Raw genomic sequence first — 22,441 nt, forward strand, 5'->3', positions numbered from 1 at the left:
CTTCATGGTTTTGATTGGGCGAGAGGAGTGCCGCGTGTTGTCCATCGCCGCCCGCTCCACACGTACTTTAGGGATATAAGAATAAACATCCAACTCAATGTCGTGTGCGATCATACTAGCACTAATGCACCGGATCACATCAGAACTTCGAAGTTAAGCGTGGTTGGGCGAGAGCAGTACTAGGATGGGTGACCCCCTGGGAAGACCCCCTGGGAAGTCCTCGTGTTGCACCCTTTTTCGTGTTTTTCTATTTTTTATTACTTGTTGACAGACGATTTTCGGCTCAAATCATCTACGATTTTTGATTACTCCGCAATGAGCTGGCGAGATTTTGGCGGAATTCTTTCTCTAAGACCCTCTAATTTGCGATTTTCCGCTTCTGTTAAGCTTCCGTTTCCTCGAGAAATCCGCTTAGGAAGTTCGAAATTCGATTCTGATTTCTATTTATCTTATCCAAGGCATAATAATAGTTTTACATTCGCTATTTTATTCTTCTTATTTTTTTTTCTATTCTCTGGAAATATTTAGCGATTTTTGTTGTCGTGAGCCGGTTCTGTGCGGAATTGTATGATGTAGATTACTTCGGAGACGGTTCACTTATTAAAAACAATTATTTCGACTGTTTTAGACATAATTTACGTAAACAATCGCGACACGAGGACTTCCCATGGAGGTCACCCATCCTAGCTCTGCCATCGCGCCAGAACGCTTAACTTCATGGTTCTGATTGGAATAGAGCAGTGCCGCGTGTTGTCCATCGCCGCCCGCTCCACACGTACTCGAGGGATATAAGAATAAAGATCCCACTCAATGTCGGCTGTGATCATACCAGCACTAATGCACCGGATTCCATCAGAACTCCGAAGTTAAGCGTGCTTCGGAGAGAGCAGTACTAGGATGGGTGACCCCCTGAGAAGTCCTCGTGTTGCACCACTTTTCGTGATTTTCTATTTTTGATTACTTATTTACAGAAGATTTTCGGCTCAAATCATCTGAATCTCGATCGAGACCAGATAAGCCATGTGAAATCAACGTAGCTCGGGCACTGTCGGATTTGGACAAAATTGTAGGCTAATTTGATTATAAACAGGTCAACGAATGAGACTCATTACTCCGCAATGAGCTGAAGAGATTTTCGTCGAATTCCTTTTCTAAGAACCTCTAATTTGCAAATTTCCGCTTCTGTTAAGCTTATGTTTCCTCGAGAAATCTTCTTAGGAAGTTTGAAATTCGATTCTAGTTCCACTTTATCGTATCCCAGGCATAATAATAGCTTTACATTCGCTATTTTTTCTTCTCATTTTTTTTCTATTTTCTGGAAACATTTAGCGATTTTTGTTGTCGTGAGCCGGTTCTGTGCGGAAGGGTATGACGCAGATTACTCCGGAGACGATTAACTTATTAAAAACAATTATTTCGACGGTTTTAGCCTTAATTTACGTAAACGATAGCGACACGAGGACATCCCAGGGAGGTCACCCATCCTGGCTCTGCCATCGCGCCAGAACGCTTAACTTCATGGTTCTGATTGGGCGAGAGCAGTGCAGCGTGTTGTCCATGGCCGCGCGCTCCACACGTACTCGAGGATATAACAATAAACATCAAACTCAATGTCAGATGCGATCATACCAACACTAATGCACCGGATACCATCAGAACTCCGAAGTTAAGCGTGCTTGGTCGAGAGCAGTACTAGGATGGTTGACCCCCTGGGAAGTCCTCGTGTTGCACCCTTTTCGTGTTTTTCTATTTTTGATTATTTGTTGACTGATGATTTTCGGCTTAAATCATCTGAATCTCGCTCGGTACCATATAAGACATGTGAAATCAACGTAGCTCGGGCACTACCAGATTTGGACAAAATTGTAGGCAAATTTGATTGTAAACGGGGCAACGAACGAGACTCATTACTCCGCAAGGAGCTGGCGAGATTTTAGCCGAATTCCTTTTCTAAGACCCTCTAATTTGCGATTTTCCGCTTCTATTAAGCTTATGTTTCCTCGATAAATCCGCTTAAGAAGTTCGAAATTCGATTTCGGTTCCATTTTATCGTACCTAGGCATAATAGTAGCTTTACATTCGCTATTTCTTCTTCTAATTTTTTTTCTATTTTCTCGAAACATTTAGCGATTTTTGTTATCGTGAGCCGGTTCTGTGCGGAAGGGTATGACGCAGATTACTCCGGAGACGGTTAACTTATTAAAAACAATTATTTCGACTGTTTTAGCCATAATTTACGTAAACGATTGCGACACGAGGACTTCCAAGGGAGGTCACCCATCCTGGCTCTGCCATCGCGCCAGAACGCTTAACTTCATGGTTCTGATTGGGCGAGAGCAGTGCCGTGTGTTGTCCATCGCCGCCTACTCCACACGTACCCGAGGAATATAAGAATAAACATCCCACTTAATTTCGGGTGCGATCATACAAGCACTAATGCACCGGATCCCATCAGAACTCCGAAGTTAAGAATGCTTGGGCGAGAGCAGTACTAGGATGGGTGATCCCCTAGGAAGTCCTCGTGTTGCACCTTTTTTCGTGTTTTTCTATTTTTGATTACTTCTTGACTGACGATTTTCGGCTCAAATCATCTGAATCTCGTTCGGGACCAGATAAGACATGTGAAATCAACGTAGCTCAGGCACTGCCGGATTTGGACAAAATTGTAGGCTAATTTGATTGTAAATGGGCCAATGAACGAGACTCTTTCCTCCGCAATGAGCTGGTGAGATTTTAGCCGAATTCCTTATCTAAGACCCCCTAATTTGCGATTTCCCGCTTTTGTTAAGCTTCTGTTTCCTCATGAAATCCTCTTAGGAAGTTCGAAATTCGATTCCGATTTCATTTTATCATATCACAGGCATAATAATAACTTTACATTTGCTATTTTCTTCTTCTTATTTTTTTCTATTTTCTGGAAAAATTTAGCGATTTTTGTTGTCGTGAGCCCGTTCTGTGCGGAAAGATATGATGCAGATTACTCCGGAGACGGTTAACTTATTAGAAAAAAATATTTCGACTATTTTAGCCATAATTTACTTAAACGGTCTCGACAAGAGGACTTCCTAGGGAGGTCACGTATCCTGGCTCTGTCATCGTGCAAGAACGCTTAACTTCATGGTTCTGATTGGGAGAGAGCAGTGCCGCGTGCTGTCCATCGCCGCCTACTCCACACGTAGCCGAGGAATATAAGAACAAACATCCCACTCAATTTCGGGTGCGATCATACCAGCACTAATGCACCGGATCCCATCAGAACTCCGAAGTTAAGCGTGCTTGGGCGAGAGCAGTGCTAGGATTGGTGACCCCCTGGGAAGTCCTCGTGTTGCACCTCTTTTCGTGTTTTTCTATTTCTGATTATTTGTTGATTGACGATTTTTGGCTCAAATCATCTGAATCTCGTTCGGGGCCAGATAAGACATGTGAAATCAACGTAGCTCGGGCACTGCCGGATTTGGACAAAATTGTAGGCTAATTTGATTGTAAACGGGCCAACGAACGAGACTCATTTCCGCAATGAGCTGGCAAGATTTTAGCCGAATTCTTTCTCTAAGACCCTCTAATTTGCGATTTTCTGCTTCTCTTAAGCTTCTGTTTCCTCGAGAAATCCGCTTAGGAAGTTCGAAATTCGATTCTGGTTCCATTTTATTGTATTCCATGCATAATAGTAGCTTTAAATTTGCTATTTCTTTTTCTTATTTTTTTCTATTTTCTGGAAACATTTAGCGATTTTTGTTGTCGTGAGTCGGTTCTGTGAGGAAGGGTATGACGCAGATTATTCCGGAGACGGCTCACTTATTAAAAACAATTATTTCGACTGTTCTAGCCTTAATTTACATAAACAGCCGCGACACGAGGACTTCTCATGCAGGTCACCCATCCTCGCTTTGCCATCGCGCCAGAACGCTTAACTTCATGGTTCTGATTGGGCTAGAGCAGTGCCGCGTGTTGTCCATCACCGCCCGCTCCACACGTACTCGAGTGATATAAGAATAAAGATCCCAATCAATGTCGGGTGTGATCATACCAGCACTAAAGCACCTAATCCCATCAAAACTCCGAAGTTAAGCGAGCTTGGGCGAGAGCAGTACTAGGATGGGTGACAACCTGGGAAGTCCTCGTGTTGCACCTCTTTTAGTGATTTTCTATTTTTGATTACTTGTTTACAGAAGATTTTCGGCTCAAATCAACTGAATCTCGATCGAGACCAGATAAGACATGTGAAATCAACGTAGCTCGGGCACTGTCGGATTTGGACAAAATTGTAGGCTAATTTGATTGTAAACGGGCCAACGAACGAGACTCATTCCTTCGCAATGAGTTGGTGAGATTTTAGCCGAATTCCTTCTCTAAGACCCCCAAATTTGCGATTTTCCGCTTCTGTTAAGTTTCCGTTTCCTCGAGAAATCCGCTTCCGGTTCCATTTTATCGTATCCCAGGCATAATAATAACTTTACATTCGCTATTTTCTTCTTCTCATTTTTTTTCTATTTTCTGGAAACATTTAGCGATTTTTGTTGTCGTGAGCCGGTTCTGTGCGGAAGGGTATGACGCAGATTACTCCGGAGACGATTAACTTATTAAAAACAATTTCGACTGTTTTAGCCATAATTTACTTAAACGGTCGCGACACGAGGACTTCTCATGGAGGTCACGTATCCTGGCTCTGTCATCGTGCAAGAACGCTTAACTTCATGGTTCGGATTGGGCGAGAGCAGTGCCGCGTGTTGTCCATCGTCGCCTACTCCACACGTACCCAAGGGATATAAGAATAAACATCCCACTCAATGTCTGGTGAGATCATACCAGCACTAATGCACCGGATCCCATCAGAACTCCAAAGTTAAGCGTGCTTTGGCTAGAGGAGTACTAGGATTGGTAACCCCCTGGGAAGTCCTCGTGTTGCACCCCTTTTCGTGTTTTTCTATTTTTCATTACTTGTTGACTGACGATTTTTAGTTCAAATCATCTGAATCCCGATCGGGACCAGATAAGACATGTGAAATCAAAGTAGCTCGGGCACTGCCGGATTTGGACAAAATCGTAGGCTAATTTGATTGTAACCGGGCCAACGAACGAGACACATTTCCGCAATGAGCTGGCGATATTTTAGCCGAATTCTTTCTCTAAGACCCTCTAATTTGCGATTTTCTGCTTCTGTTAAGCTTCCGTTTGCTCGAGAAATTCGCTTAGGAAGTTCGAAATTAGATTCCGTTTTAATTTTATCGTATTCTAGACATAATAGTAGCTTTACATTTGCTATTTCTTTTTCTTATTTTTTTTTCTATTTTCTGGAAACATTTAGCGATTTTTGTTGTCGTGAGCCGGTTCTGTGCGGAAGGTATGACGCAGATTACTCCGGAGACGGCTTACTTATTAAAAACAATTATTTCGAATGTTTAGCCATAATTTACGTAAACAGTCGCGACATGAGAACTTCTCATGGAGGTCACCCATCCTAGCTCTGCCATCGCGCCAGAACGCTTAACTTCATGGTTCTGATTGGCGAGAGCAGTGCCGCGTGTTGTCCATCGCCGCCCGCTCCACACGTGCTCGAGGGATATAAGAATAAAGATCCCACTCAATGTATGGTGTTATCATACCAGCACTAATGCACAGGATCCCATCAGAACTCCGAAGTTAAGCGTTCTTGGGCGAGAGCAGTACTAGGATCAGTGACCCCATGGGAAGTCCTCGTGTTGCACCTCTTTTCGTGATTTTCTATTTTTGATTACTTGTTTACAGAAGATTTTCGGCTTAAATCATCTGAATCTCGATCAAGACCAGATATGACATGTGAAATCAACGTAGCTCGGGCACTGCCGTATTTGGACAAAATTATAGGCTAATTTGAATGTAAACGGGCCAACGAACGAGACTCATTTCCGCAATGAGCTGGCAAGATTTTAGCCGAATTCTTTCTCTAAAACCCTCTAATTTGCGATTTTCTGCTTCTCTTAAGCTTCCGTTTCCTCGAGAAATCCGCTTAGGAAGTTCGAAATTCTATTCAGGTTCCATTTTATTGTATTCCATGCAAAATAGTAGCTTTAAATTTGCTATTTCTTTTTCTTATTTTTTTCTAATTTCTGGAAACATTTAGCGATTTTTGTTGTCGTGAGTCGGTTCTGTGTGGAAGGGTATGACGCGGATTATTCCGGAGACGACTCACTTATTAAAAACAATTATTTCGACTGTTCTATCCTTAATTTACATAAACAGCCGTGACACAAGGACTTCTCATGCAGGTCACCCATCCTGGCTTTGCCATCGCGCCAGTTGGTGTAATTAAAAGTGATTTTCAAAAATGGACCTTGGTTGGGTATTTTTACTCGTCGAGTCTTATTTTAAACTGATACGTAAAATTTATCGAGTCGGGGTACTTTTTGAGGGTTCAAACAATATTTTCAAAAGCCCAAAATTTAAAATATTTTGGGCCTAAACTCCTACTCCTCCTAATTATTTTAATTAAGGGTCCATTAGCTCTTAATATTTTAATTAAACCTACCCCAAAACCTCTATTCCCACCCTCACCTCTCTTGGCTGCCCCTCTCCATTTTTCCAGTAGCCTCCACGAGTTCTAGCAGCAGAAGTGATTGGATTCCTCAAGAATTTTCTTAACAAACGTTGTCACGTCTGTAACGTCTACTAATTTAAAATGCTGCTAAATTATTTAAAAAAAAATTTTTGACATGCTCATTATTCGAAAATAAACATTTTAATATTTTGCATGAATGCAACCCTACTGAAAATATGTCATTTAAAAATAATCGTAACAATCGACAAATGAAATACTATAGTTTAAAATTTGCCAATTCGGAGCCTTAACCATGCATGAACGAAACTAAAACTAGTAAAATACTGAAAATCCACATCATAACATAAATAACGTGTAAAATGATCATGTCTACTCAAAGCTCATAAAAATCGTGATGTTCGGAATATGTGGTCCTCGGGTCGTGTGCACACATCCAGCCCTGTCTACTCAGAGTTCGGCACCTCCAGTCTCGTCATCCAAATTATCACATGCATCACACATGCCTAGTGAGTCTAAAGACTCAACAACCTATACCGATAATAGAAAATACATATACATGGCACACAGCAGTGAAAAATACTTTAATCTACATACATTTCATGAACTTAAAAGCATAAATGTAAACGTGTCATATAAAATCATAACGTGTCAAAACATGTCTCGACATATCATTACATACGTATACATTTTCTTTTATTGAATTCATTTCATTAGTTGTGACTTTCGTATCAGCTATAATCGATGGATCCATCTAATATAACCGCGGTACCACGGCGGGGACATCAGCGACATCATTAACAGTCCACTGATCCTTGGCCTCATCTCATAATATCTCATATAATCGTGTTAGTCACAACCAAATCTCATCCTTCAAAACGTGAACTTATTCATCACTTAATAAAATCATGCATATACGTAAATTTTTCATTAAAGCCAAGCATACACCGTATTTTTCATAATTATGTAAAAATAATATACATGATGCATAAACATTTAAGAACATGATAAATTTGTGCTCAGAGCGCTGCCAGGACTAAAAACTAACCTCGGATGCAAAATGACCATTTTTCCCCTAGAAACCCAAAATGACCGTTTTATCCCTGGACCTATAAAACTCCTTAAAACATCCAAAACATATTTATAAGCATTCCTTAGACGTAAACTCTAGCCCGTTTCAAAACTTAAACGATTCGTTTTAAAGCTTGGATCGGGGTCCCGGTTTTAACCCGAAACTTAACAAAATTTCTCCCAAATTTTTGCCCCACCTTACAAACCTCTGGACAACCCCTAAAACATATATACCAGCCCATTATACCTTTCGAACCTCGTACCACAAGTTGCTGAAGTTTACACCATAGCCTATTTAAAAACCCTAAGCCACCAAACTCGAGAATTATTGTCCCTAGGCTCTATCGGCTCGGACCAGCCCTGGACCAACCCTTCCTAGCCCACCTTATTATCCTACTGGACCAACCTAAACCGAGCCTCTAGCCCCAAATTAGCGCGTCACCAGAACCCTCAAGAACAAGCACGGCCGTGCCCTACCCAAAGCACAACCGACTCCTAACCAGCTCACTTCCTTTCCTAGCCGAGACCCGCTGGTTATGGACCACCCCTAGCCTCGGTTGGACCCTCCTAGATTGCACCTTAGAATATTAAGCCCTTCCCCAGCCACGCCTTCCAAACTCTCACCAAAACACCAAGAAAGCTCTAGCCGCCTAGTGACAAACCATCGGCCCTCTCCTAGACCATGCATCCTTAAACCTCCAGCATTGTGTCCCCTCATCTTACAGCATACACACCCCTTATAAACTCTGAAAATCGACAGCCCATGCATCGAGTCAATAAAAACGTGAGTATGTAACATAGAGGTGCAATTTTCATGCCAAACTTTCAACAAAAACGAGCACACAAGTAGGATCAAAAATTTCCATGCATTTGCACAAATTTTGTATAATATTGGCGTGAATGAAGTGCAAAAGAAGATACATGCGTGCTGTGATAATTTTATGCTCACAAACTAGAAGAAATGAGCGTCGGGGAGGCACCGGAGGAGCGGGAATGATCTTTTCTTGAAAGAAAATGTAGGAGATGTTTTGCTGCTGGTTTTCTCGCGTGAAGGGGCTGCTGATGTGGAGGTATGGGCGGCCAAGTAGATAATTAGGGTTAGGGTTGTTTAGTGTAGCTTTTAAATAATTAAAATATGCACTGATGGGAAAGTTTAAAATGATTAAAAGGGATTTTGAGCCCACTAAGCATCAAAACAAACCCAACAAGCCCGAACATGCTCCCGAAAAATATTTTGTTATGGTACATTTTTGAAAATATTGCTCGAGCCATCAAAAAGTCCTCTGAATCATTAAAATTTGCGTATCGATTAAAAATACGAACCGGCGAGTACAAATTCCCACCAAGACCAATTTTCAATAAACACCCTTAAAAACACTCCATATTAATTAATTAAAATTAATCATGTGATAAAAATATTTTTCCTGATAATCCCCGATCTCTGTTCCTCGTCCGAGCGTGAAATGCATCTAGAAACCCTAATGCATGAACTTTTTAAAAATAACGTGAAATAAATTCTAACCATGAAATAATTATGCATTAAATGCATAAAAATAAATCAACATACATTTTAAATAAAACCTTAGATCGCATACATTCAGGTTACGTAAATTTAAATTTCCTGGACTTTACAACGTCCGTCCGGTATCCATCCCTCGCCTCGCTTTCATTGTTTTTCAAGCGTTTAATCGCAAAGGCATGCCCAATACCTCCATTTTATCGTCTTTCACATCATAATATAATTTTTGGATTGATTGTGAATATTTTATTGTCGTTCTAATGTTTTATGTGGGTTTCGAATGCATGTTCATAGAGGAAACCGATTTTTATAAATTGATTCTCGTGTTTTTTTCTCTTGGTTGAAGGGGCCGCTAGATGGGGAGGTAGGGGACTCAAACACGTCTAAATTATGGTGTTTAGATGTTAGGATCAGATCGTGAGTCGGTTTGATGGTGCGATCGGGTTTCCTTTATTTAGGGCTTGGGACGGCCAGGTTGTGCGAAAGGCTGAGGGCAACGTACATGGGGCTAGGGAAAATGGCTAGGTCGTGTAAGCGGATCTGTTACAGTGCTCCGAAGCGCAACGAAAGTTTCAAAAATAAAAAATTTTCAAGAAAACCGAGCACCACTACTAGTTGTGTAGCAAATAAGAATAAAACACAAAATGACATTCATATGGTGTTTTAGAAATTTTTACCTATCAATCACAAAGGATTGATGATGGCTCCAACTTAGTTGTCAAACAACAAAGCTCTTGAATGATTGACCCAATCTACAAGCTTCCTTGAGCACTCCTTTCTCAAATGGTTTCTTTCCTTGAAATTAGGTCCACCACTAACAAGGTAGATCCACTCTAATTTTGCACTAGAAAAATAAGAACATTTTTTTTAGAAGTGTATAATTTCCTCAACAATTGAAGAAGCAAAAATTGAGGAAATAATAGAGTAAAATTTCGGCCATAGCATGTTGGAGGAGAGAAGGGAAGACTTTTATTGGTTGTGTAAAAAGTTAAAGTAAGCATGTCCATGCCATGCCTTGGATATTGAAAAAATAGCCTTCAACCTTTTACCTCCCATGCATGCAATTCTATTTGGACTTGTAACAATTACAAAGTTCATGGACTTTAATTTAAATATCTCAAAAAAATTTGAGAACAATTAAACCTTACTTGAATTTACTCAGGTCCACTAGTTGAATAATTATTTCTTATTGAGCTCTACAAGATCCAATATCATTTAATTAATTCAACACTTGAATTAATTTAATTAATTTGGATCTACAAGGCCTACGAGTGTTTAATTAATTCAATACTTGAATTAATTTAATTTAGACCATAATAATGTTTATGAAAATCACAATTTTCAAATACATTATTTATTTGAGACAAATTTTAATTTAGGAACACTTCCATAAATTAAAAGTTACATTCACCATAATTCTCTTATAGAAGTCATACTTCTATTTTTCTTTGCGCTTATAAACTCCTTTATAAGCCGTTCAACACAATGAACTAATTTTCTTCTCATCGGGATCTAAAAAGTTAGCACTTGTGTGACCCTCAATGGTTCAATGATACAACTAGCCGTGGGTTCACATCTCAATGTGATTTGGGACTAAACATGTCCTTATATGAGCATACCCGAGTTGCTCCATTCTTACTTATCAACTCCTTGATAACAAGAACGTCAGAACTCAAGTTTGATAATACCAAACCAATCATGTTAAACGCCTAGCAGCATCGCTTACATGAATCCCTAGGTATCAAATGATAGTGTCTGCAACAACCAATCTATTATGGTTAGCGTACAGTACGGTCCCTTCATCTAATATATCCCGACCTATTCAAAAAACTAATGGTATATCGATAGCTGTCAAAGAATCGATACTATGTGTAATATCGTAGTTGCATCGATGATGTAATCTATTAAACCCCTTTCATAATTACCACTAACACTCTGATCAGATATTTCAAACGACATACACATACGATATCCATACCCGAAGGTAAGCGGTGAATCCCCGACTACAATGCATCGACTACTATATGTTTCGACAAAACACCTAACCTTGCCACCTGATGACCCCATATGAGTCGGTAAACAAGTCAAAGTGCAATGCTAGCATATAGAGTGTAACGTTCTGTAATTTGAACTACTTGAAATTTTGCGAAAAAATAAAAAATTTCTTAATTAAATAGAAACCTTCAAATTGTGATAACAATAAACTGATCATTCAAAATATTTGCAACGAAAGGATCACAAATAAAGTTTGCTAAAAAACACTTGTTTAAATATCGTAAACAATAACGTGAAATCAGAGTATTTGAAACAATACATAATTTCTTAAAAACATGGCCGGTCCTCATGTTTAGCCTTCTGCTCAGTCCAAGTCGGCTCATTGGTCCCCACCCCTCGTCTCCTCAAATTCATCATCACCTGCATCGATCAAGTCTAGTGAGTCTAAAGACTCAACACGTCTAAACTGGATATAACAAGTAATACGTAATAAAACCACATGCATCTTTAAAATAGAGCGTACATACTTGAAACTTGAACGTAATAGCATAAACATACTTGAAACTTAAACGTAGTAGCATAAACATAGACGTGGCATCATCATAAGACTTTTCTTAAACATACTTGCATCATACATACTTGAGCATACATAACATCATTTTGCGTAGAGATATGTTTCAAAGCAAGTGACCCATACATAAAAGTGTCTGATCAGACTAAACTACAGTACTGGGCTGACAGGGAAAGTCCACTACCACATACATGAGATCCTCGTTCATGCTTTAACGGGTGGATTGGTCCCTGGTCATGCTTTACCGCTTTCCAATCCTAACCTAAACCCGATCATGCTTTATCGGGGTGGAGAGGTCTTCGGCCACGTTCACCGACTTCCAAACTCATTCATAATTTGGTCACAAGACATTTACCATACCTCAAAAACTTAAAAATATTTTCTTTTTCTTTGCACGTCGAACATACTTACATGGCGTTGAGGGATTCGTTGGATCTCACTTGGGGCCACTGCTGTATAAACTAACATGAGTTCAAACACTTATCTTGCATAACTTATAACTATAGTCATGCTCACACCCAAAATGACAACTTTCCTTATGACATTCTAAATCTCTCGGGACTCGACCTCGTTTAATCATCGTACTAAATAATGACATTAAAACCCCAAAACAATCCCTCAAAAAAATTTAAAATTTTTTTATTAAGGATACGGACTCCGTGCCGGGATCCGAGAAGGGGTCCGGGTAGCCTCTGGACTTGCAAACTCGCGAAAATTCACTTACTTATTGATTCATTCTTCCAATCAAAGCCTAGGGACCATGAAATAACACCTCGAGACTCATCCTAAGATGCTATTACATTGATTCAAACCCGTACAAATACCCCAAATGTCCCCAAGCATCGACAAGCAAGTTCAATACGATAATAACCCGTAATTCGACATCATTTCGCTTCCTACGAAATCTATTATATCCCAAGCCATTCACGACCCAAACGAACAACCAAATAACACCTAAATACATCCCATAACATATATAAATGCAGTAGCACAAGCCTGGCGGTGCCCAACAATGCCTGCAACAATAAAACTTCAAGAACACCTCAAGAACGCATTTTCAGAAAACGCAGTTTGAGCAGTCCTACGAAAACAATCATAACTCACTCATTTCTTATCCAAATATTTTGAATTTCCTGTCAAATCAAAGGTATCAAAAAGTTTTACGTTTTATATCTTGAAAGTTTTTCCATAAAATCGATTGAAAAGTCGCGGTATTTAAAATGACAGCAAATTTTGAGTTCTCAGATCTAAAATCGTTTCATAACCGATCTAACAAATTTTTGATCAAATGTTTTACAACATACATGGATTTTTAAGCATAAGAACATATAATATAACAAGATCGATGAATAAACAAAAGATTATACATGTATTTTGATATTTAACGTTACCGAAACGACGACACCGAAGCGGGAAGGATGCGAGAGACGATCCGGGACAAACGTGGCAAGATTTTCTAGAAGAAAGCCAACGAAATCGCTGGGAAAAATTAGAGAAGGGAGGGGCGGCTGCTGAAGTTCTTAGAACCCTAGGTTTTTCCAATAAAAATCTGAAATGGGAGTGTAAGGAATTGTGTGTGTGTAGGCGTGAATGTGTGTGTGTGTTAGTGGGTGGTGTGTGTTAGTGGGTGTGTGCGTGAGTTTAGGTGTAAATTAGAGAAATAATGTGCTTAATTAAAAATTAGAAAATATTTAAAAATGCTAACCCACTTTTAACTTAATAAAATCCCTTAATTTAAAATGAAATGCACTTTTGCTAAACTTTAAAAGTTTTAAAATCATAAAATCACTAAATAAATAATTTAGGATTTAAAATGCTTAAAACTTAATAAATCCTTTAAAATGCCCCAAACCTAACTAAAAATAAAATACCGTACTTTAAAATTGCCAAAAATTGTCTCTGGTCTCTCTTTTCCTCAATCACGCATCGAGTAATCGCCTGAAAGATGAAACTCAAGAAAACATTTTAACGTGCATCACATAAACATAAATAATTAAAATAATACAATTTAATAAATCACGCATAGCTAAAAATCATTTTAAACTTAAATAAATAATTTAATAATTAAATAAATGCATGAGTTTTACGTGTATTGAATTTGGGCTCTACAGTTCCTCCCCCACTTATATAAATTTCGTCCTCAAAATTAAATCTTATCAAACAGTTCTGTGTAGTGGTTCCTCATATCTGGCTCGGTCTCCCAAGTGGCCTCCTCTACTGATTGATTTAGCCACCGGACTTTGACCAGTTTGGTTACTTTGTTCCGAAGTCTCCGTCCTGTCGGTCTAGGATTTGAACAGGTCTTTCCTCATACGACAGATCTGGAGCAAGCTGTAATGGTTCTTAACTCAAAATATGCGAATGATTCGCTAAGTATTTCCTCAGCATCAAGACGGAACACATTGTGTACACCGGCCAGATTCGACGGTAGAGCTACACGATAAGCTAGTGTCCCAATTCTGTTAAGAATCTCGAACGGTCCAATAAATCTCTGACTAAACTTGCCTCTCTTCCCAAATCTCATAACAACCTTCATAGGTACTATCTTTATAAAAACGTGATCACCTACGGCAAACTCAAGATCCCTTCTCCTCTTGTCAGCATAACTCTTTTGACGACTCTGTGCAGTCTTCATCTGTCTCGGATCTTGACCACCACATCTGCAGTCTGCTGCACAATCTCTGGACCAAGTTCTGATCTCTCACCGACTCCATCCCAATGAATCGGCGACCTGCACTTCCTCCCATATAGTGCCTCGTAAGGAGCCATACCTATAGATGATTGAAAACTGTTGTTATAGGTAAACTCCACTAGAGGTAGCTTAGATTCCCAAGTCCCGTGGAAATCGATCATATAGGCTAGCAATAAATCCTCCAAAATCTGAATCACTAGCTGCGACTGGCCATCTGTATAAGGGTGGAAAGCTCTACTGAATAGCAACTTAGTCCCCATGGCTGCATGCAAACTCTTCCACAAGGACGGTGTAAACCTCGGGTCACTGTCGGACACAATAGAAACTGGGTTCCCGTGCAATCGAAATATCTCCCGGATATAGAGCTCCGTATACTGCGTCATGGAGAAAGTCATTTTCACTGGCAAGAAGTGTGCCGACTTAGTAAGTCGATCCACTATAACCCAAATAGCATTGGATCCTCTGAGTGACCTCGGGAAACCAACATCGAAGTCCATGGTGATATTCTCACAGTTCCACTCAGGGATAGGGAGTGGCTTAAGCATCCCTGCTGGCCTCTGATGCTCTGCCTTCACCTGTTGACAAGTGAGGCATTCAGACACAAATCGGCGGATATCTCGCTTCATACCTGGCCACCAATACAAAATCTGAAAATCCTTGTACATCTTGGTACCTCCTGGGTGGATAGAATACGGAGATGCATGTGCCTCTGTCAAAATATCCTCTCTGATCGAATCAACATTAGGCACCCACATCCTTCCTCTGTACCTCACAATACCATCGGACACTGTGTAGAGTACATGCCCTTGGCTTCATCCTTCAGTCTCCATTTCTGCAACTGCTCATCTGAAGACTGACCTCGACGGATTCGGTCAAACAAAGAAGACTGGACTGTCAAATTAGACAGCTTAGGAGATCTGCCCTTAGGATAAACATCTAACCCAAATCTCTGAATCTCTGAGTAAAGAGATCTCTGTACTGACAGCTGTGCTACGACTGCAATTTTTCTGCTCAAGGCATATGCCACAACATTAGATTTCCTCGGATGGTAGCTAATTTCACAATCGTAGTCTTTTACCAGCTCCAACCATCATCTTTGTCTCATGTTCAGCTCTTTTTGCGTGAAAAAATACTTGAGACTCTGGTGATCAGTAAATATTTGGCATTTCTTGCCATACAGATAATGTCTCCATATTTTCAACGCAAAGACGACAGTTGGTAACTCAAGATCATGAGTCGGGTAGCTCTTCTCATGCACCTTCAACTGTCTGGAGTCATAAGCTATAATCCGACCATGCTGCATCAAAACTGGGCCTAAACCGAGCTTAGAAGCATCTATGTATAGTACAAAATTGCCTTGACCTGCTGGCATGGCTAACACTGGCGCTGTGATAAGAGCTTGCTTCAAAGTATCAAAGCTCTTATGGCACTCGTCACTCCAAATGAATTTAGCATTCTTCTTAATCAATGAAGTGAGTGGCACTGCTATCGAAGAAAATCCCTGTATGAATTTCCTTTAGTAGCTTGTTAAGCCTAGGAAAATGCGGATCTCTGACGCATTCTTCACCTCAACCCATTCTTTAACTGCTGCTACCTGCGCTGGATCCACCTCAATGCCACTGCTAGAAATTAAATGACCCAAAAATGCTACCTTCTCCAACCAAAATTCACACTTACTGAATTTTTCAAACAGCTTGCGACTCTGCAAGACCTGCAAAACTGTACCCAAATGCTGACGGTGCTCCTCATGGCTCTTCGAGTATATGAGAATGTCATCAATGAACACTATGACGAACTGATCTAGGTATGGCAAGAATACTCGATTCATGAGGTCCATAAGTATCGCTGGAGCATTCGTCAGTCCCAACGGCATCACTAAAAACTCGTAATGCCCATAACTGGTTCTAAAGGATGTCTTATGAACATCTGTATCTTTTACCTTCAGCTGATGATATCTTGATCGAAGATCTATCTTAGAGAACACTGTAGCTCCCTGCAACTGATCAAACAAATCCTCGATCATTGGAAGTGGGTATTTATTCTTGATCATTATCTTGTTCAGTTCTCGGTAATCGATACACAGTCTCATGCTCCCATCTTTTTCTTTACGAATAGTACTGGTGCACCCCATGGTGAGAAACTAGGGCGAATGAATTCCTTGTCAAGAAGCTCATGAATCTGCTGTTTGAGTTCTAACATCTCAGCTGGAGCTAGTCGGTACGGTGCCTTAGAAATTGGCACAGTGCCTGGCACAATATCAATAGCGAACTCCACCTCTCTCTCTGGTGGAAGGCCTGTGACATCATCTGGAAAAATGTCAGGAAAATTTCTGACCACTGGAACATCAGATATCGACGGAGTGAGTACGTCTAGTGTAGAAATAATATTGTCCAAGAAAGCCTGACACCCCTTGTGAATAAGTCTATGTGCCTGCATGCAAGAGATCATGCGAGGAAAACTTCTCCATCTATATGGCTCAAAGAGAAACTGCTCCATGCCCAAAGGTCTTACCAACACTGACCTTTTCTGGAAATCAATAAAAACTCTGATCTTCTTCAGCCAGTCCATTCTCAAGATAATATCAAATTCTTGCATCGGCAACACGATTAGATCGGCATACACTAGGTGGTCTTGCAGCTCGAGATCAATGTCTCTGACCACGCTAGTAGCTAATAATTCTTCCCCTGATGGGACTGTCACTGAATAACTCACGTCGAGTCCAATAGACTTGACGTCTAGATGATTAGCGAACGTCTCCGAAATAAAAGAGTGAGTGGCCTCTGAATCTATCAAGGCCTTCGTGGTTACTCTCTTTATGAAAATATTACCTGAGAGACGTTGGTACAACACAAAAACTTATATCCCAAAAATTCTATTCTTAACCTCAAGCACAGTAGGAATCTCTACACCAAGATTACTAACTAGCACAATAATAATCCCATATAAAATCAACATGCATGACAAAAAATTATGTGGTGCTGAATTAAATAAGTAACCAATCATTAGGGTCGTATCTGGGAGCGCCTCCTCTGCTTGCATGGAAAACACTCTTCACTGGGTCGGCTGCCTCCACTGTGGGCATTTTTTCAGCATATGATCGTTGGCTCCTCATTTGAAGAATTTGCCCAATCCAAATAAGCATTGTCCCGGATGCTAGCGGTTGCACTTCGGGCACACTAGGTACTCACCGGGTCTCTGAGGAGCCCTCTGTTGAGGAATAGGACCCTTGCCTTTCGGCGGTCCCTGAAATGCTCTCTTCCCCTGCTGTCCTAGGAAAGGCCTCTTAAACTGAGGTCGCTGCTGCTGCTGCTGAGGCGCCTGATAGGGCCTCTTGCCCTGCCTATCGACCTCAATGTCCCTCTGGTCCTGCTCTGCCGCCAAAGCTCTCGACATGGCAACTGCATAAGTCGTAGGACCAGCAACTCGAACATCACGACGCAAGATCGGCCGCAACCCATCCATAAAATGCTTCAGCTTCTCCCAGGCATCATTTGCAATCAGGGGCACAAAGTGACACCCCCTCTCAAACTTTCTGACGAAGTCTGCCACGCTGCTGTCTCCCTGTCGCAGCGACATGAACTCCCTGGTCAGGCCGGAGCGTACTTCTTCAGTGGAGTACTTGGAGTAGAAAACATCCTTGAACCCATTCCATGTCAGTTTTTGTAAGTTCACTAACACTGATGCGCTTTCCCACCAAAGTCTGGCGTCTCCTATCAGAAGGAATGTGGCACAACTGACCCTATCTACATCCTGCAGCTCCATAAACGCAAAAATGACTTCGATGGACTTAATCCATCCTTCTGCTATCATTAGGTCAGTAGTCCCCAAGAACTCCTTCTCATCCATCCTCTTAAACCTCTCATAAACTGCCTCCAGTCTGGGCCTCGCCGCTCTGTCTACTATAGTCTGGTTCCCCGCAAATTGTGCGAAGAACTGGGTCATCCCTACAAGCATCTGCGCCTGCGTATCTGGGGGTGGACGAGGAGGAGTGACCCTCTCCCCATCCTGGGCTTCCCTATTCTCATCCCTTGCTCCATGGTTAACCATACGTCTAGGAGGCATACTGTTTATTTGCCCAACACGTAAACCCAACATGCATGAACATACTACTAATATAATAAGATGCACGTAACTTGAACTCAAACATGCACATGCTGAAATTGTGACTTGATGCTTAGTACGTAAAATAATTTAAAACCTTAAAACTTACAGACTTGACGTATGACTTCGTGAGCTTCTCACAACTGACAGTAGGCATAACCCTTTACAAGAACACCGCTCTGATATCAACTGTAACGTTCCGTAATTTGAACTATTTGAAATTTTGCGGAAAAATAAAAATTTTTTGTTAGGATCGGTTAACGTATCAAAAGTGTTTAGAAGGGGGGGTTGAATAAACACTCACAATTAAAATTGATCTTTTCAAATTTTGAGTTCAGTTTGGTGACAAACTGATTCTCGGAATCTTGTTGATCAATATCAATCAGTTAAACTGAATCAGTTGCGGAAGGTAACTGACTGAAAGATAGAATACAAAAATAAAATGCGCAAGGGTTGTTTCTGGATGTTCGGAGATTTCAATTACTCCTACGTCACCCCTTCTATCACAAGGATAGGATATTCACTAAAAGACTTTGATCAAATACAAGAATTGTAGTGACCCACTTCAGCTTGGACTTAACACTGCCAAAAACTGAAACTCTTAGTATAACAGAATGTTCTCAGTGCTTAACTGATCTTAGCACTATCGAATTTCAATTATTATTACAACTTACTTGTAAGCTCAAATTGTAGCCTTAACTGCTACGAATAAATCAAGTAAGAGGTGAGCTGAGATTTTGACAGAGTGACAGCAAGCTTTTTGAATAGTATTCACTTCGTTGTTTTTTCAGCTGCTCTTCTGTCATATTTATATGCCTCTTTTCCAACGGTAACTTGAGATAAATTTGAATCTATGTATCCGTTGATTTCCACTTCATTATTTTTTGGACTTTGTTTGCGGCGTCTTAATTGCTTTAGCCGGAATGCGTTGTTCTAGGTAGTCTTGGTTGTGGTGCGGCGTTTCATATTCAGTTGTAATCTGTTATGTCTCTTTGTCGGTTGAAAGTTCTTTCCCGAGACATCTTCAGCTGAGAGATACTTAACTTTAAGGCATTCGGCTGGATGTATTAACTGATCGGTTTCCAACTGATCATACAGTTGATTTCAGTTATTAAGTCCAGTTGCTGAGTTCAGTTGGTTCGTATTTTCAGTTGGTTGATCAGTTTGTCAAACTCCAGAATTTAGTTTCCAACAATTTCCCCCTTTATGGTGTTTGACAAATTTAAGTAACTGAACCCTTTGTAGATAAGAGATTGATCAACTGAATTTCACGATTGATTGGACTCTTTGTAGATAAAATAAGAAACTGATCAACTGAATCAGTAACTTGATGAGTACAGTGAAGACTGCTACTGAAACGAGAATTTCTTCTATTGTTCTAGCATTCCTTTGATTTCTTCCCCCTTTTTGTCAAACAACTCCATCTTCTCAGATAATTTTCGAACATCAGTTGAAAGAATTTTGACATCTGCTGAGATACTTGAGACAGCAGTTTGTAAACAGGTCTGCAGCAATTCCATTTTATTAGAAACAGAAGTTTCTAATCGTTGAACTCGTTGACTAACTATATCCTGAGTTGTAAATAGGCTTTGAGCTAGACCTTTCTTCATCTCATCTACAGTTTTGGTGAGAGAATCCATGTTTGCTTGAATTGCTTTCAGTTTTGCAGAGTCATATTCAATTGAAGAATCCAATTTGACAGTGTGAGATAATTCTGTAGATTGAATCTTCTTGATGTCAGTGATTATCTGCTGCATATTGTGCTGCATATTTTGGATCTCTTCAAGAACAAGATCCATTTCTGTGGATTGAGGAGGAGGTGACTGATGAGGGAATTCCGGTCCCTTTGTTGTTTGATCAAATATAACCAACTCTTGGTATGTTGCTACTGTTTCAGCAACATTCTGAACTGAAGTGATTGTTGCAGCAATGTCTTCTGGAACTTGAGGCGGAGAAAGTGGATGTTGATCAGCAGATGAGCTGCCTGGAGGAATAATAGAGTCTGATGAAGTCAAAATTGGTGTCTCTAGAGAATGATCTTGGGGATCAATTTGCACATCAGTTGGAATAGTCTGTTCAGCAGAAGGATCTGGCTGAACTGGTGCTTCTGAAGAGATAGGAACCTCTGGATTGATTTGATCAACGGGATGATCAACATTATCAGAAATGGGTTCACTCAATTGTGATTCTTGCACCACTATCTGAATAATTTCATCAATGTTTGCGAAAGATAATTCTGCTTCAGTGTACATTTGATGTTCACCAGTTGGTGATTGAGACACATCCTGAATTGGCTCTTCAGTTGGAATAATAGCCTTTTCTGAGGATGACTCTTTCTGCTTTGAGGGAGGTTCTTCAACTATTTCCTTTTCATCATCGTCTGAATCTCCTTTATGAAGGACTAACTCTTGATCCATTTCCCAAAACTTTATCTGAGATAGCAATCCATCAGATCGGTGTCTAGCTGAGTGATCACCGCATGATCAGCATAAGCAGTAGGATTTGTTGGAACGTAGTTAGCCTTCAGTTTGTCAATAATTTGTGTTAACTTCTTTGCTCTCATCTGATCAAACAAATATGTTTTTCTCTCCATAGCTTGGGCAATGGTGGCAGCTTTGACTATCTTGAGGACAAAAGCTTCCAGTTTGATGAATTTGTTCAGTTGAGATTTCGTTCTTAGTTGCTTGGCAAAAATCTGTGTACGATAGGCTGTCCAAGCATCATAGAGTTGAAGTTTTGATGCTGCAAAATCATTAACCTCGTCCCAAACAAGGTCAATGTGGGTTTGAATGGGATTGGATGGCCTTGGTTCTTCAGTCAATTTTCCCTTGCCTTTGTCAGAACTGAGGATGTGTGGAATTTCCAGACCAGTTCGTGTAGTATCCACCCGTTCAATAATACTAATGCCCTTGGGTCAGGCAGGTGCCAGAGGAGTGGGACGAGTAATATTAATCAGAGGGGCTTTGATCCTAACTGTTTCTTTCTTTGCACCAATTGATTTTTCTGGTGGGATGATCTTCAGAGGGACTGCTTCAATTGGCTGCTGAGCATCTGAAGATATTGGCTTGTCATTAGGAATAGATTCCTCTGTAGTTATTGGTTTAATCCTCTGGGTTCTCGGTTTCTTGGTGATCTTTGGGGAAGGAGTTTTCTCTGAATCGGATTCTTCCACAATTAATTTTCTTTTGCTGACTTCAGTTGAGCCAATGTCTTGGCCTTTTTTACTGATTTAGGAGCCGCCTGTTGAATCTCAATCTCCTGTTTTATCTTTACAAATTGATCAGGAGAGATGTCCAATTTTGTCTTGGGTGGCATAGTATTCTTCGCATTAAAGACTTTGAATTTTGATGATTTTTTTGTATTATCTGCCATTAACCCCTTCACTTTCAGCAGATAGCTCAGTTGCACTGCAAAACCTTTGGACTGTTTGGATGATAGAAACATATTCTTTAAAATATTGAATATAAGATGCTTCCAGTTGAATTTATGTTCAGCCATAATGATAGAAATAGCTTGAAATTTTTCCAAAGTAAGTGCAGCAAAAGATCCAGCTTTCGCCAAAATCCCTTTGGCGACTATATCAGCAAGTAACTGAACTTCGTGCTTCAGTTCCTTCTTTGGGTCGGAAACATTGATTTTCCGTCCTTCAGCAGAAAGTGAGGTTTGCATCTTTTCAATGTCAGAAGCCTTAACATCAGATAAGTGTGCTAGTCCATCAAATGGTAAAGAAAAGATTTCTCCAAAGGAATCTTCGGAAATGGTCAGCAGCTGACCATTGATAGTAAAAGCGATGTTTCCATCAAAATTGATCGTACCGTTAGAGTAGATTTCCTGAAGTTCTTTGGGGTAGATCTCTTGTGATGATTGTCCCAAGAATGTCCTTAACCCAGCAGTTTCGAGTTTTTGAAAAACGTTCTTGACATTAGTGTCGCCAAAAGATAGAATTGATCCAAAGTTGAT

At 40.3% G+C, this 22,441-nt stretch overlaps 4 non-coding genes and 4 pseudogenes across 4 annotated transcripts; all 8 read left to right on the plus strand.

Moving 5' to 3' along the window:
* Positions 1-102: 102 nt before the first annotated feature.
* On the plus strand, positions 103-234 carry LOC142543882 (5S ribosomal RNA; annotated as a pseudogene).
* A 581-nt stretch (positions 235-815) lies between these two features.
* On the plus strand, positions 816-934 carry LOC142543820 (5S ribosomal RNA). The gene has a single exon (XR_012819897.1). It is a non-coding gene; the product is annotated as a 5S ribosomal RNA (ribosomal RNA).
* A 681-nt stretch (positions 935-1,615) lies between these two features.
* On the plus strand, positions 1,616-1,734 carry LOC142543814 (5S ribosomal RNA). The gene has a single exon (XR_012819891.1). It is a non-coding gene; the product is annotated as a 5S ribosomal RNA (ribosomal RNA).
* A 680-nt stretch (positions 1,735-2,414) lies between these two features.
* On the plus strand, positions 2,415-2,533 carry LOC142543741 (5S ribosomal RNA). The gene has a single exon (XR_012819822.1). It is a non-coding gene; the product is annotated as a 5S ribosomal RNA (ribosomal RNA).
* Positions 2,534-3,215: 682 nt separating this feature from the next.
* Positions 3,216-3,334, plus strand: LOC142543944 (5S ribosomal RNA). Its single transcript, XR_012819934.1, has one exon. It is a non-coding gene; the product is annotated as a 5S ribosomal RNA (ribosomal RNA).
* A 679-nt stretch (positions 3,335-4,013) lies between these two features.
* LOC142543864 (5S ribosomal RNA) lies at positions 4,014-4,132 on the plus strand (annotated as a pseudogene).
* Positions 4,133-4,792: 660 nt separating this feature from the next.
* Positions 4,793-4,911, plus strand: LOC142543881 (5S ribosomal RNA; annotated as a pseudogene).
* A 678-nt stretch (positions 4,912-5,589) lies between these two features.
* Positions 5,590-5,708, plus strand: LOC142543870 (5S ribosomal RNA; annotated as a pseudogene).
* Positions 5,709-22,441: the final 16,733 nt, after the last annotated feature.

This window comes from Primulina tabacum, chromosome 4 (genome assembly GCF_025594145.1).
Source record: "Primulina tabacum isolate GXHZ01 chromosome 4, ASM2559414v2, whole genome shotgun sequence".
NCBI classification, from domain to species: domain Eukaryota; kingdom Viridiplantae; phylum Streptophyta; class Magnoliopsida; order Lamiales; family Gesneriaceae; genus Primulina; species Primulina tabacum.